The following is a 17,875-nucleotide window of genomic DNA, read 5'->3' as shown; positions in this document are numbered from 1 at the left end:
ACTGACATTATTGGCAGGTGACTATTTATGTAGAAAGCCCAAAAGACTTCACAGATTATTAGAAACAACAAGAACTAAGCAAGGTTCCTGAATATAGGGTCAGCAAACAAAAATCAATTTCATTTCTATATACCAGCCACAAATAGTTTTAAAATGCAAACTCGTAGACGATGGCAAAAAATGAAGATACTTAATAATAAATCCAACAAAAGATATGTAGGATCTTAGGGCAAAAATGTACACTTTGCTGAACGGCATAAAGGAAGACATCAATAAATGGAGAATTAGAACATGTTCCTGACTAAGGATATTTAATATTGTACAGATGTAAATTCTTCCCAAATTAATCTAATTAATATTATTAATACACACTTCCAAACAAAAGGTTTTTTCCTCATATAATTTATTTTTTTGTTATTAAGATTTATTTTAGGGCGCCTGGGTGGCTCAGTTGGTTAAGGGACTGCCTTCAGCTCAGGTCATGATCCCAGGGTCCTGGGATCGAGCCCCGCATCGGGCTCCCTGCTTGGCAAGAAGCCTGCTTCTCCCTCTCCCATTCCCCCTGCTTGTGATCCCTCTCATGCTGTCTCTCTGTCAATTAAATAAATTTAAAAATCTTAAAAAAAAAAAGATTTATTTATTTGAGAGAGTGAGCAGTGGAGAGTGGCAGAAGGAGAGGGACAGAGAGAGTCTTAAGCAGACTCTATGCTCAGCACAGAGCCCCACGTGGGGCTCCATCTCACATCCCTGAGATCAGGACCTGAGCAGAAACCAAAAGTTGGATGCTTAACCAACTGCATCACCTAGGCACCCCCCAATTTAAATGATTTCTAAAATTTATGTAGTACAAGGGGTGTCTGGCTGGCTCGGTAGAGCATGCGATTCTTGACCTCAGGGTTGTGAGTTCGAGCCCCACATGGCATGTAGAGACTACTTAAAATACAATAAAATTTATGGAGTAGAACGAAGGCCCAAAAAGAGTCAGGAGTTTATTATTAAAACAAGGTGGAGAAAAAAGAAAGCTCTACCAGATATGAAGACTTGTTATAAAGCTAAGGCTATAATTAAGACAGAATAGTATGACCACTGGAACAGAACAGAGACTGCATGTGTATATCCTTGATGGAAGAGGGGTGGACTGTCAAATCAAGTATTAGGACAACTGGTCATCTAGCTAGAAAAAAAATGAATCCGTACTTCATACCATACCCAAAGTTACTTCTAGCTGGACTAAAGACTGAAGTGTAAAAATAACAAAACATTTAGAAGAAAATTTAAAAATTCAAAACTTTTAGAAAAACTGCAGAATACCTTCATGACCTCAAGGAAAGGAACAATTTCTTAAACAAGATACACACCAAAAAACTGCCAGAAAATCATAAGAAAAAAGATTTATAAATTAAGCTACAATAAAATTTAAAATTTTATCCATCAAAAAATCATAAAAATGTGAAAAGATGAGGTACAACTTGGAAGGAGATAACTGTAGAACATTTTAAGTGTCAAAAGATTAATAACCTTCTGTGAAGCAATTAGACCAAGATAAAGAAGGTAATAGGAAACAAGCCAAAAAAAAAAAAAAGTCACTTCAAGGAAGAGGAGACATGAAAGGCCCATAAATATGAGAAAAAACTCTCAATTATATTAGTAATCAAGAACATGCAAATTAAAAACAGTATGAAACCATTTTAAACCTATCAAACTAGAAGTTTAAAAATTCTAGTACTATTACACATGTAGTAAAGATGTGAATGTACCTTTACTTTAGAAAATAACTTGATGGCTACATAGTCAAGTTGAAAATGGGTGTACCCTGTAAGTAATTCCCCTGCCTAGGTCTCAGCCACAGAGATACTATTGCTCACATTCACTAGATACATGTACAAAACTATGTCTATATTGTTTGTAAAATAAAAAATACTAGAAACAAGACAAATGTCCATCATCAGGGGAATGGATAAATTGTAGTACATTCATAAAGTAAATAGACTTGCAGCAGTGAGAATGAACCACTGCTATAGTCATCAAAATGGATGTATGTCCGTGTGATAAAACTACATAAAGTTCATATTCATGCAAAACTAGACATCACATAAACCAGACATCATATTGCTTGTGGATACAAACAATGTAAAACTCACAGGCAAGGTTAACGTGATAGAGGGCTACAGAATGTCAAAGTTACTGGCGATGTACTATTTTTAAAGCTGATACATGAGGAGCACCTGGGTGGCTCACTCGCTTAAGCATTTGACTCTTGATTTTGGCTCAGGTCATGATCTCAGGCTGGTGAGATCAAGCCCTGCATCAGGCTCTCCCTCTCCCTCTGCCCCTCCCCCCACAAAAAGAAACCCTGATACATGAGTATTTTATATATACACAGACCCTTTACAACAGGGGTTTGAACTGTGCAGGTCTACTTACAGGCGGATTTTCTTTTTACAGTCCAGTACTGTAAATGTATCTTCCTTCCTTATGATTTTCTTACTAACAGTTTCTTCTCTCTAGCTGATTTTACTGTAAGGACACAGTATGTAATATACATAACATATAAAATATGTGTTAAATGACTGTTATTGGTAAGGCTTCCACTCAACAGTAGGCTCTTCGTGGTTTAGTTTGTGGGAGTCAGAAGTTACACGTGGATTTTCAGCTGAGCAGGGGGTGGGCACCCTGAGCCCCCATGTTGTACAGGGGTCATCTGTATAATATTGTAATATATAACATGTATATTCCTTTATACTTCTCCTAGGCACATTTCTTTCCCTAACACTGTGGTAAAACATTCTCTAGTTTTTAAGTGTTTAAAATAATCAGAAATCAATGGAGGAAAAATACTACGATAGGAAATCATAGATTTGGTACCAATTATCTTTGTTAAACCATTAGAATTTTGAAGGTCTCTAAGAAACCATCTAGGTAGAAAAGTCAATGGTTACTCTGAGGACACTGAGTAAAAGCAACCACCTCATTCCCAGTGTTGGGCACTCTCACTGCCGAGTCGGTGCTTCTCACGAGCGGTCCCAGCACAGCGGCAGCAGCCTCACCTGCTAAAAATGCAAGTTCCCGGACCCCACGTGGACTCACTGAATCACAAACTTGGGGAGCGGGGTCCAGCAACCAGCATTTTAAACAAACTCTCCAGGTGATTCTGATGCATGCTAGTGAGAACCACTGCTGAGAAACAAAACAAAACAATAAAACAAAGAACGAAAAACTTTTCATTCCAGCAAAATAAGAAGACCCTTCTATGATCAAATAAAATTCTTGACAGCCAGGAAAACCACACCACTGGCCTTTGGAAAACATGACTGATTTTCAAATCCTTCAATTTCAGGGGTCATCAAACCATGGCTCATAGACCAAATCCAGCCCCCCACCTGTTTTTTGTAGAGACCATGATTTGTAACATACATTTTTTTAAATTATTTCGTTAATATATAAAAATTAAATGAAATTCAGATTACAGTGTCCATACAAAGTTCTTTTTTAAAAAGATTTTTATTTGAGAGAGAAGGAGAGAGAGGGCCTATGAGTAGGGGAAGGAGCAGATGGGGAGGGAGAGACAAGCAGACTCCACACTGAGCACAGAGCCCCAGGGGAGCTCAATCTCAGGACCCTGAGGTCGTGTCTGCACGAAATCAAGAGTTTCAAGCTCAACAGAGTAAGCCACCCAGGCACCCCATACATAAAGTTTTATTCGAAAGCATCCTTGCTCATTTACATATGCCTATATTTGGCTCCTTTTATACTACATTAGCAGAGTTGTGTCATTGTGATAGAAATATTTGGCTGGGTGGCTCAGTTGGTTAAGCATCTGCCTTCAGCTCAGGTCATGATCTCAGGGTCCTGGGATGGAGCCCCGCATCACTGCTTCTCCCTCTCCATTGGCTGCTCCCCCTGGTTTGTGCTCTTTCTCTCTGACAAACAAAATCTAAAAAAAAAAAAAAAAATGAAACTATTTGGCCTACAAAGAATATTTATTATCTGGACCTGTACAGAGAGTCGGCCAACTTCTGCTTTTATTCGGTAATTAGAATCTACCAATCTGAAAGCAAAATACAGGTGATCAGAGTGATTTCTTTTAAAAATACAATTTTCATTTTAGTTCTGCAGGCAAAAATCTATGAGCTCAAAGAATCATAAGGAAAGTTAAATCAGATCCATTTTTATCTACAAAGTACATCAAATAACCCACATAGAGCATCTGGAAAATGTTATTAATGATGCTACTTTCTCTCTTCAAACATCCTAACAAGTGACAAAGAAGTGACTGGTGAATTTTAATGAAACACTCTTATCATGCCGAATTCTGGAAGCTAATTCAGTAATCTCCTCCTGCAGACCTTCACTCAGGTGGTTAACTTCACCGGTAAGCCTGTCTTGAATGCGGTACACCGACTGCATTTCTTGGGCTTTCCTCTCTTCCCCGGATGGCAACTCTCCCGACAAGAGCCTTCTTCCCTCTGATCCTCAACTTCTTGAATTTCTTCCAGACTGAGTTTAGCTCTTATCACTCAGGACCTACTCATTGAGCTCCTGAAAATTTTATTCAATGCCTGCTGCGTGGCTGAAGCAGCCTATTTCTATCCACATTCATCTTCACTTCTCAGATTCACTTTCCTCTGGATGTCTGAGATCCCTTGAGCATAGATCCTTCGATTTCCAAGGCTTTAACACTCAACAAAAAGAAAAGGATGCCTTCTCACCCCCACAAGAGTAAATCATGTATTTCAACTTTGATATTCACCTTATCTTGAAAATGAGAGCACTAAACTCTTGGCAGGTTGGTGTTAGTAGCCCACACCAAACAACTGACGAAATAAGTCTGGTCTTCAACTTCGTGGGGTTTGATCATCAGGTCACTGTAACTCTGTATTCAACTTCATATTTAAAGCATTCTTCTTTGGCCTTTAAATTAATGGATACATCCTCTTTGAGACATGCAGACAAGAATATCTACCAAGGGGCACTATCACATAAACATATCTCACTTGGGAAAGTGGTGTTTTGTAGTTGGAAGGATGTGGGCTTCCAAAGAAAACCAAATGAAAATGCAGACTATGTCACTGTGGTTGCCTTTAGGCAGCTGACTCATCCGTAAAATGGGATCACGCACCTACCTTCAAGGACACCTGGGACATTTAGGACATCTTTGTGTGCATCAGGGTAAGTATCCTTTCCTCCAGGCAGATGCGACCCTGTGTGGCCCCGGAGTACGTGCTTGTTGTGTGCACACTGAATTAAAACTTGTCCCTGCACTTCTGCCCAAAGACTTCTGTGAGCTCTTCGTGATTTGGCTCCTTTCCAACTTCATCTTACACAACACTGTCCTCTGGGCTCATTCAGCTCTGGATATATCCTGCCCTCCTTTCTGTTCCTTCAACAAGTCGAGCCCTTTCTTGCCTCTTGTCCTTGCATGCTGTTCCCTCTACCTGGAATGCTTTAAAACAAAGATTGTAAATTGGTGTCCAGTGGGCAACTTTTGGCAAGCAGATACATTATTTGGTTTACAAAACATTTTCTAGGGGCGCCTGGGTGGCTCAGTCGGTGAAGCGTCTGCCTTCGGCTCAGGTCATGATCCCAGGGTCCTGGGATTGAGTCCCACATCAGACTCCCTGCTCAGGGAGGTGTCTGCTTCTCCCTCTGCCCCCAACTGGTGCTCGCTCTCTCTCTCAAATAAGACCTTTAAAAAAATTTTTTTTCTGAATTTTTTGAAATAGCTGACATGTAAAATTTAGATTTCACATAAAAATTGTACTTCAACCTAATGTCTCAAGCATTATTCTCTGAATGTTCTTTTTTTAAAAAGCTTTCTGGCTTATTTTGGAAAACCAGCACGTACAGCAACAGTGGGCCCTACTGCATCCGAGACGCTGCTGGGCTCCGTAGAGCATGTTTCTGGTGATGCACCAGCCCAAGGCCCAGGGTGCTCCTTTGATCCCTCCCACGTTTGCATTTACCATCCTGATGTAGATAAAAGAAGCTGGCCTTCTTTTCTTTCAGGGGGTAACTTACATGCCACCTCCTACTGAGGCTTTTTCTGACCTTCCTATCCTGAGTTATCCTCATATTCTCCCCAACTCAGTCACTTGTTTCTTTCATAGTATTGATACAAATTTGCTTTTATAGGTCAAAGATGTTGGAGAGTAGCGATTTCACATAATTCAACCTAATACACAAACTTTTAATTACTCTGCTTGTGTTTCATGTATTTCTATAGAAAGTAAGTCCATTAGGATAAGGATCTAGTCTTACTCTTATATTCTCAAAGACCAGTACGTACATGGTGCCTGGCAGGTACTAGGTACTAAAATATTTGGATGAATAAATGCAAGGACTCATCCCACCAAAAGTTCCTTAGCAGCTCCAGAATACACACAAAATCCATTTTCACCTATCCTGAGGTCTCTAGAACTAGCCCAAGTTAGAAGTGGACTTTCCTAACCCACACCCCAGGGCAGTCCTGCCACTACTCAGCACTGCCCCCTACTGGGCTCTAGAGCAGGTTTTAGTCCCAGACTTCAGCCTCTGCCCACAGCTGATGCCCCTCGTTCTAGCATTAGAAATGATTCCGAAGGCATGGCTTTTCCTGGAACGCCTATGCAAACAGCATTGAGACCACCACTGGACATCCACTGAGATGTTCCCTCAAACTTAAATGGAAGCCTCGGGGGCAGATATTGGTACTAGTTCCTAAGGGAACTGCTGACAATCACCATCGCCTCTACGGGCCTGCAGATGTCCGCAAGAGGCCAGCTGCTGCCCAGATCTTCGTATGTGTTCTCTTGTCTGCTTGGCTCGTTGTCACACTGTTTCTTAACTCTCCGGTTTCCTTCTCCAGACTTATGAATCTTTGAAATTATCTATGAATCCTCAAGATTCTTCAAGTACTTAACAAATGTTTAATGACTAAAATTATTTGAGTAGGTTCAATCATTCAAGTGCCACACGGAGCATCCCCAGAAGCTGTAAACATGGACACAGATGCTCATTTGCTAGACATCATCTCAGGGACTTGAGCAGGGGTGTGGGGGAGGGGCACACCGGTGTCAGCTTCAGACGTCTGGAAGTGACAGAGGACACTGCCAGGAAGAGCATTTTCCTGCTGTATGCCTAAGTTTGTGGGAATGCGTTCCAGAAGACACTGTGCAGTTAAGTGAAAAAAAAAAAAAAAAGGGAAAGTGTTCTTTTCAATTACTTTCCTGTTGCGAAAACCAGTGTACACTTTAAATCCTGTGACACTGGCGGTGACGCATGCCACCCACTCCCTGCCGTGGGGACTGTGCAGCTCTCTCTGGGGGGGGAGGGGCGCACCCTGTCTCTCCTCTTGCTTTGGCAGTTCTTAAATGTTGTACTCTTCTATACTAAACCCAGTCTCTCTCCCTACACTGCACTCTTGGGAAATTTCATGGGACATTCCACCAGCATTCCAAACTTAAGCTGTCCAAAAGAAACATCAGGGGAACACACACAACTGCTTCCTCTCATGGTTTTCTAGGTTTCATGGCTCCACCTTCTGAAGCTCAGACTTCATACTTCTATAAACGGACAATTCCACCACAATCGCTCTTTTTATGCCTTCGTGTATTTGTATATGTAGTTCCTTCTATCTGGACAGTCTTCCAATCTTTGTCCCCCTGATTAGGAACAACTCGATTCTTAAAAGACTTGGCTTAGGGATCATCTCTTCCCTGGAAGCCTCCAGCAAGATTAGGTGCCTTCCTTCTGAGCTCTCACACTTCCTCCTGTTCACTCAGCAGATACTGCAGAGCACCGACCACATGCCCGTTGTTGTTCTAGGCACAGAGCACCTACCACTGCACCAATTCCTGCCTTCGTGGAGTGTACATTCCAGCAGCAGAAGGTCGACGATAAATAATGCAGACAGTCCCTGACTTACTGAGTGAAACACATTCAGTAGAAACCGCACTTCAAAATTTGAATTCTGTAGGCTAGCAGAATTCCCCTCCTCCCCCGTGATGCTAGGCAGCCCCCCGCGATCATACTGACGACCGTCCTGTACCCAACTATGCTGTCCTTACCTTCAGTGTAGTATTCAGCCAATTACATGAGGTGGGCAACATTCTATTACAGAGTAGTTTGTGTTAGACAACTTTGCCCAACTGCAGGCTAATGTAAGTGTTCTGAGCCTGTGTGAGGTCAGCTAGGCTAAGCCATGATGTTTGGCAGGCTAGGTGCAGAAAATGCATTCTCCACTTAGGGTATTTTCAACTTACAATAGGTTTATCAGATGTAACCCCATCGTAAATTGAGGAAGATCTGCATATAAACAAATATAAACATATAGTATGTTAGATGGTAAGTGCTACAGAGAAAGATAATGGAAAGAAATGTCTTAAGGAATACTGGGAAAAGTCAATTTTAAATACAGTGGTAAGGGAAGGGCACACGAGGGGTTATTTAAGCAAAATCCTGGAGATCACAAAGAAATAAATTATAAAAAATATCTGGGGGAAAAAGGCATACCAAGCTGAGATAATAAGAGCCCTGGCTAGTTTAAAGATTAAGAAGGGAGCCAGTTGACTTCACTTTAGTGAAAGAAGGGGAAATCAGTGAGGTCCAAGAGCAACAAGGGACCAGATCCTGGGCTCTGGACACCACTGAGAAGATTATGGCTTTTAGTCTGAGATGGAAAGCCCCGAGGATTTTGAGAAGTGGTAGGGTTTGACTTACCTTTTTAAGGCTGCTGTCTTAACAGTCTAGAATAGAAAGAGAAGAATCAAGAAAACCCATCAGAAGGCTCCAGCAACAATCCACGCAACCCTGGAGTATGGAACAGGGTGACAGTTGTGGAGGATGCATTAAGTGGTCATATTCTGGGATATATTATGTACTTTGAATGTTGGGCCAACAGGTTTTGGTTGGGTTGGGTGTGGGTATGAGAGAAAAAGAAAAGTAATGTATACGGTCAAGGTTTGGGTCTGATTCATTGAAAGAATGGACTTGCCCTCCATTGACTGAGAAGAGGATGGAGGCAGGAACAAGCGGTGGGCAGCAGAAAGAGCAATGGAAAATGGTGACCACTACAGATTTCCGGGCCCTTCTGAGAAATCAGCATAGAGTTTAGTGTGAATCTCATGGAAAAAGGGGGAAAGGGAGGCCACTAACCATGAAGATCAATGTTTCTTCTATCTAACATAAAATATTATTAGCACTTTTGAAAGAAATCTAGGTTCTATATGCCCCACCCCCAATTACTTGTGGCCCAAGAAAATCATTTAAGAACTAGGTCAAAGTTTATAGGCACAAGAGCAGTATCTAAAAAGAAAGTTCTGAAAATAAAGGACATTTTCCTAACTTCGGAAAGACCACATTAGCACAGCGAGTCAAGAGAAGACTACACATACATTGTAGCTTAGAAGATGTTAAAAAAACACTAAGCTGATCTACCTCCTTAAAACTAAAAAAAACCTCGCAGAATCAAATTTCTTTGTAATACCTTTGCTATTATTCTTTGGTGTCCTGCTAAAGTACCTTATGATTATCATTAAGTGTTTTACAATGACCTGAGCTTGTCGTTTGCTGTTTTAACAAAAATAGACAAATACAAACTCGAACCACTGAGGATGTGGTGGCAATCAAAGGAAATTAGGAACCAAAAAGCCACCAATGTACATTCAGAAAACCCTACCCTGTTGATTTTTTAAGTAACATTTTCTGACTACAGAATTTGAAGAAGTCAGAGAAGTTTTAATTATTGGCAGATCTTTCTCACTTGAGCCCCCAAAAGTGAAATGTTGAGACCATTATAGCTGGGTCGCCTACCTTTTAAGTAAACCTGATATACAGAAATCCAATTAATGGAGAGGAGAAGTGTCTATTTTCCTATTAAAGGTACTTCCACAAGCACATATTACTATTCAAATTTGTTAAATGTAAAAAGGACACCCACAACATTTAAGTAAAAAATAATTTCCTACAATTTTGGAATACCTAAAATGCAAAAAAATCTTATGTCAACTTACCTCATCCCCTAGGCTGTAGCACAACTTCTTAGAATAAAACACAAGCAGTGTTTGTGCATGAATACAAAACAGTATTTTTTATAACGGCAAAGGGTTGGTAAAAACAAAAATGTTCACCAGCAGCTATGGAGCTTCTGTACAATGAAATGCTACAGTATTTTTGCACTGATAGATGATGATTTCCAAAATACAGCATGCAGTGAGAAGTGCACAACCACGTGTGCAGAAGGCTCGGATGTACATGAGCCACAGCAAGTACGTAAGACGCACATGCTTGTACACGTCCAGGTCGCCTCGGGCAGGAGGTGCGGGTGGAAACCGTGACCTCTGGGAGGAGCTGGAGGAGCAGAGACCCAGAAAGAAGTCTTACTGTTTGTTTAGTGCTATCCTACTCTATCTACTGACCCGTGCCACGTTTCACGTATCACTTATTTTTTAAAAATTCTAATGATTTAACTTTTTAAAATAAGTCTGTAGCCACAATAGCTAAGCAGCACCTATAGTATAAAGTACCCTTAGAATTTGGCAACTTCAACATAACACTGGCAGCCAATGAAAAAAAACTTTTCCTAAAAATATTTGTAATTTAATACCACTTTTCTAGCTTAAATTTTGCTTAAGCATGGTGAAAGTGTTTTTTTTTTTAATAGAAAAGGAGGGAACTGACAATAACTCGACCATTTTAGTGCTTAAAAAGTCTCCAGAGAAAAGTAACCAAAAAATCCTGAAATACCTGTTTTCTGATGGCTTTGCTATGATACAAGCTATTGTCATTATAAATTTACAAAACTCAACACAATTAACCAGGGTTTCAGAAGAAAATTCTACCTGTACTGCCTGAGGTAATATATATCCTAATATTTACTTAAGGTAAAAAAAAAAAAAAAAAAAAATTTGTAGTAAAAAATGCTAAACTTAATAGCAAGTTAAATACAGTAGATATTAACAGGGCTATGAAAACTTTCATTGATATTAAATTATGTGTCAGCACTGGTTATTCTAATATAAACCATTATTAATAAGGCTGCTTATATTCAATAAACTGTTATTGTAAGAAAATCGGACACATTTACATTGGACATTAAGGAATATGCAACTCCTCAGTGGCAGAGAACCAAGCTAACAAATCTACAGTATTAACTACCCTGCCTAGTGATGAATTTATAACCTTCACTGCTCCCCATGCTGCTGTAATTTTACAAATGGAGAAAACACTTCCCGGCCAGATCACTCAAGTCAATATCATGCTTCTTGTTTGCTAATTAGCACCTACTAAGCAACCTCTAACTTAACTCCCAACTAACTTCCGCACATTTTACTGCACCTTTTCTTCTGCTATTTACTACTTGACTTTCTACATCTCAGTTTGGGTCCATGTCTCAATTCCGTGACTCCACCACAATTTACACAACAGATTCAAAGGCTTTCCGCCATCCCCCAAACAGTGCTTTACATAAACAGTAACTGCGCTGCAAATCCCTGGCAGAATGAATGGCAGTATTAATGCGTAAGTATACATGTAATAGTCTTAGCACTTTATGGAAAAAAAACATACCTAAGGAGGTCTCCCACTCGGCATTCCTTTCGTAACACCATTAAACTGAAAACCTTTTAAATTTCTCATGTCTAAGGCCTAAAGCACAATGGCTCAAAAATAAAAGACAGTAAAGAACATTTTCTTACCTGAAGACACCAGACCAGTAAACTAGAAGATATATTCGGTTCCAGTCTTCCTAATGCTTGAGAACACCCCAAAAAAGTTAATGCCAATAATCCCCCCTAAAGATGCAAAACTACTTTTCCAATGAATACATTTTCTATACATTTTGATGCAGAGCCTTTAATATAGTCTATGTCTATATGTCTATGTCTCCCCAAATTATAAACATCCTTAAAGCATCGGTTTATACCGGACTGTAATGTGGCCCAGCACATTAAACTAGCTTATAAAGTATACAGATGATTAGGTTCTGGGTTCTCATTCCATGGTTTATTATAAACACTGTTTGATACCACATTTACAAGTATTATTTAAAAAGTAAACAGACCATTGAATGATTTCTTTTTGCATACATTGAAAGATTTTGTCTTGATAGAAAGTACTTTTAAACAAATTAAGAAGTTGTAATATTCTACATTTAACCTACAATGGTAAGGCATTATATCTTAAAGTTAGTGGAGGAAAACCATCCACTTGTAACTTAGATTACCAAAAGATTGTATTTACTTACATTCAAAAACTTTTATGGCCTACAAATTGAGAAGTTGTATTAGGAATTATCTGGGGAAAACAAGCAAAAACAAAAAGAAAAATCCTAATGTTATCATTTGGGCATAAGCAGATGAATCGAGTCCTACCTCTAGCAAAAGCCACATTGATGAAGCATACTCAAATCTTAACTTTTAAAATCTCAACTTTTGGGATGCCTGGGTAGCTCATCAGTTAAGTGTCTGCCTTCAGCTCAGGTCATGATCCCAGAGTCCTGGGATCGAGCCCCGTATCGGGCTCCTTGCTCAGTGGGGAGCCTGCTTCTCCCTCTGCCTCTGCCGCTCCCCCTGCTTGTGCTCTCTCTCAGGCAAGTAAAATCTTAAAAAGAAAAAAAAAAGTAAAATCTCAACTTTTTAAAAACCTACAGAAATTTCCGAAGTAAGTTGTTCAAAGCTGTCACAGCCAGTGAGTGAATAGTTGCATGTGTATATTCTGAGATAATCTTCACTGAGTTGTTTTGGTAAGTAATACAACCCCTTCATAATGATCTGAAAGAACTATTTTTTCTAAACCCTTAAAACTTACTTTTAAAAATCTTTTAAGTTTCTTCCAGTCACATGATCCAAGACCAACTGGATGCAGAAATGATATTGATGCAATGATTGTGGCAAGCATACTCTGCATTAATAGTTTTCTTTAAGATTTTATTTATTTATTTGAGAGAGAGAGAGAGAGAGAGTGTGAGCTGGGGGAGGAGCAGAGGGAGAAGCAGATTTCCCCCTCAGCAGGGAGCCCGATGAGGGACTTGATCCCAGGACTCCGGGATCCTGACCTGAGCCGAAGGCAGACACTTAACCCAATGAGCCATCCAGGCGCCCCTGCATTAATAGTTTTCAACTATAAACAAGTATTAGTGATTCAAAGTACATGGATAATAACCTTGGTCAGGCATTACACTTTGGGGAAGACAATGCATCTATAATCTAAGTGTCTAAATCAGGTTCCAGAGAAATATGCAGGAACAGACCATCTAATTCAGAACTCTGAAACTGCTTAATAAAACTGGAGTACAGGGGGCGCCTGGGTGGCACAGTAAGTTAAGCGTTTGACTCTTGGTTTTGGCTCAGGTCATGATCACGGGGTTATGAGATTGAGCCCAGCGTCGGGCTCTGTGCTCAGCGCAGAGTCTGCTTAAGACTCTCCCTTTCCCTGGGAGAAGTCTGGGAGTACAAGAGACTGTAAAACCAGGAATTAGCACTCAGAATCCAATCCATTTGTTCTCAAATGTCTTTCATTTCTGGTTCTCTTTTTGTGCCATGGAAGAACCTCTCTCCACAAGGTCACGGATAGAAGGATACAAACAGAGGTCTTAACTGTCCCCAAAGAGATCATTTGGAAAAATAAGCAGAAGAAAAAATATTAACTACACATAGCAAATATGAGAGTAAATTACATCTAGGTATTTCCTTTAAATTCTCAGAAGGCAGTAATATAATTCTTTACCATGACCATAGCCTTTCTTTAGGCTAATTACCATATATGAAGTTCCTTATTAAGCCTTCCTTTTATTCCACACTCTCTAGTATACCTTACACAGCAGCATGAATTCTCCTTCGGAGCAAAGTTTAGTTATTGTTCCCTTAGTAACTGCATTCCCAAAAAGCACCAGATGCCTTCAAATCAAACTAAACTACCTCAGCACAGGACTCAGGGCTTCCTAAATGCCTGGCCCAGCCCACCCTAGCTTCACCATCCTGTTCTCTGTGCACAGTGAAATCACATTTCCTATCCCAGTCAAGACAGCCCACTCTTTACAGACTCTAACCACTGTACAAAATCATTCTCTGCCTTGCCTCTTTTCAGTAATACCTTCATCAAAAAATGTTTTTCTCTTTAAAAAATAATGAACATTAAAGGCACGGGCAACAAAAGAAAACTATAAGTTGACTTCATTAAAATCAAACGCTTTTGCACAACAAAGGACACTATCAATAGCATGAAAAGACAACCCACAGAATGGAAGAGAATATTTGCAATTCTTTTATCTGGCAAGGGATTAATACCCAGAATACATAAAGAACTCCTAGAACTTAAGAACCAAAAACAAACAACTCAATTTAAAAGTAGACAAAACACAAATAAACACTTCCACAAAGAAGGTATACATCTGGTGAATAAGCACATGAAAAGATGCTCAGTATCAGAGAAAGGCATCACAGGGAAATGATCAAAATTGCAACGAGCTACCACTACGATGGCCATTCTCCAAAACAAAAAATAACAATTGTTGGTGAGGATGTGGAGAAACTGGAACCCTTGTGCATTTGCTGATGGGAATGTAAAATGGTGCAGTTGCTGCACAGATAATATGGCAATTCCTCAAAAACTTAATCATGATCATGATTCAACAATTCTACTTCTGAATATGTACCCCAAAGAACTGAAAACTGGGGCCAGAACAGATATTTGTGTACCAATGTACACAGCAGCACTGTTCACAAGTCAAAATGTGGGAACCATCTAAATATCCTTTGACTGATGGATTAAAAAAAAATGTGGCATACACACACACACACAAACACACACAGGGATATTATCCAGTCTTTAGAAAGAGTGAAATTCTGATACATATAACATGGAGAAGCCTTGAAAACATTATGCTAAGTGAAAGAAGTCAGACACAAAAGGACAAACGTTATGAGTAACCTAGAGTAGTCAAATTCAGAGACACAGAAAGTAGGACTGTGATAGTAACCAGGGACTAGGAAGACAGAGGGATGGGAATGAGTGTTTTGAGGGCACAGATTCTGTTTGGCATGATGAATAGTGGTGACAGCTGTACAACATGAATGTAGTTAACGTCATTGAATGGTACACTCGAAAACAGCTAAGATGGTAAATTTTATGTTATATATATTTTAACAAAAAAATGAAGATTAAAATAAAAACTGACTCCATGAAACTTCTCAACATTTAATACAAATATTACGAATTATTATGCTTGACTGGTTTGTCAGTAGGATATAAAATGAGTTTTACTGTAAAGTTAGAAAAACTTTTGCAATTAGGCACTTTTTAAAAGATATCTTTAAATACAGTGTTTAAGTCTGACCTATGCAATAAAAATTAAGTAATTTATCAGATAATAAGCAAACTTGAAAAACTCTACTCTGTATTCTTACTCTCATCCTTATTCGTTAATTTCTTCTACTATTCTACTCATCTTCTTTATGTTGCAGTTTCTTTCAACTTACAATTTTATCTTTTATCCAAAATGGCTAAAATTTTAAAGTAAACAATTACATAAATGGAGTGATGGTATATAGGATTCCAGTGCTAGACTTGAATTACATAGACTTTTCAGTATAAACCAAAGGAAAGGGAGGGAGGAGGTATTGCCTTCTAAGTCTAAAACATATATGCATTTCTAGGTCTAACACATAAGACATTTTAACTTGGAAAAATTAAAAGGGATATCACAGCATACACTGTAACATAGCAAAGAAAAATTTCACATAATAAATTCATGTTTTATCAAAAGGAACTTTTCCAAGGATCAATCTCAGAGATTCTGATGCCGTATTATCACTAGGAAGACAGACATTGGCTCTTTAGTCAACAGCAACGAAAACCAGTATAAATACTTTTAGGAGTAAACGAAATGACATGCATAAATATCAAAGTGAAGCTTAATTTTTTAAATGATCATTAAATAAAAGTGAACAATTGGAACCAAGTAATAAAAATAATACATGGATGAAAGCAACTGACTTCATATAAGCACGGAGGAATCTGGGCATACAAATAACATGAATCAACAAAGTGATGCTGCCATCTTAAAAGAAATCTAGTATTTTATCAGATTAATGCAACTGATCTAAGAGGTAAGATAAATTAGTATTGAACGTCCACATTTTAAGATAGGCCAAAACAAAGTCACCATTATTCTAATCTTGCTGCCATATCCTAGGGTATAGCATATAAAAACGTAGTGGCTAAATGAAGGTCTTTAAATTAGAAACTGGAAAACTCCAGAGCCAAACATAAACCTGAATTTAAAAGATGTGCCACTGGGTAATTATCTCAGTCATGACTTTTAACCTTAAAATTCTGTGGTTAAATGATGGGTACTCTAACTACTAAAGCAGTGTATGTAATCTGAAATCAGGTAACTCTTGTATCACAGAATTTAAGGGAAGTCAAAATACTGAGGCAACAAAGCAAGGAGTCAGGCTCTTTCTGGAAGGAAAATGGCAGTTCTTAAAATCTTGAAAGATGGATGTATTAAGATATAGGTCCACTAGGAAAAAACGGGAGTTAAGATTTTTTTAATTGGAAAAGTCAGGGATGAGAATGTGATAAACTTTAATATGTGAAACACTATGTGAGCCAAGGTCTCCTCACCACCAATGTAGAATGAGGATTGCCTTGACATTTCATGAAGTTATCAGAACATCTGCAGAATCCACTGAGCTTTTGAAATGTACTAGAATGTTGTCCTTTTACATGATAAACCACTACATTTAATAAATTATCTTCTAATTACAAAAATGAAGTGCAGAATAAGAAAATGGTTAAGTTCTATTCATTGAGAACAAACTTAAAAAGAGGAAGGGGTCTACCAGGATAGCTCCCTACTCAAAAGATTTCGCTTATCCTTAAGGATATCTACATTTTGGTTTACTAAATCAGTTCAGCAAATTTAATGATAAAGGCTATCATTCCTTAAACTTAAAGCTTAAAAGTTTATAGCTTTAGATTTTAAAAAGACCAGCTGTTTATCTCATGCATACATAGAATGGGATGCTTTGGGATCTAAAAAATTTTTAACTTCATTTCTACAAACATCACTCATCAACAAGGTAATAAAAATTGAGATAGGAAGTAGTGGGCATTTTTTATTTTTAATCCTAACACTAGTATTGAAATTCTTTCCTAATGATCACCAGGAGTGAGAGTTCCAATATAGTTTAAGACAACGTTTTAAGTGGTAATTCTAGTTCTTAAAGAAAAACTCTAATTAGATGTAAAGCAATCCTATAAAATTCCCCTTTCTTTTCTGATAGGATTGGAATAAAGAAATCACTACCTGCCTTTGAGAAAAAAATAACAAAGTGACAGTTAAGTATTACTATAAACTGAGCAGACACCCAGCTTTTCCTTTTAGAACAGATATATGACTTATTTAAGAAGAATCTTTATGTTAAAAATCAGGAAGAAGCTTTTAAAAAGACAATAACCTTCTAGATTTATGGTAACTGCACTGTAAAGTCACTTTAAAATAAAAATACGTATTTAAATAAATGCACTTAGTATATAGTTCTTTAAAGAACATTAGTATTTTAATAGCAAGATTAACCAATGACAATGAAACTATATCTTCCTTAGGAAAAAGAAACTATAAACAATATACAATTAAAGCAATGACTGGAAATCCTACATGATTTTCTGTTATCAAGAAAGTTAACAATTTAATTTTTCACAAAATTAACAATCACTATTACTTCCATACCAAAAGAGGTATAATTTGGGGTAAGATAAATCTATGAGGATTTTGAAATTTTTCCCTATCCATTTCTCATTTTTAAGATGTGATGATTCATGGGTCTAATAAAGATTATAATTTTCAGAAATATACAAAAAATCCATGTTAAATAACAACAGTGGACCTTGAAGG

Source organism: Eumetopias jubatus, unplaced genomic scaffold (assembly GCF_037043125.1).
Source record: "Eumetopias jubatus isolate StellerSeaLion01/CBP00866 unplaced genomic scaffold, mEumJub1_p1.0 scaffold_13, whole genome shotgun sequence".
Lineage (NCBI taxonomy): Eukaryota > Metazoa > Chordata > Mammalia > Carnivora > Otariidae > Eumetopias > Eumetopias jubatus.
The sequence above is the reverse complement of the archived record's forward strand: the minus strand, read 5'-3'. Positions refer to the sequence as shown.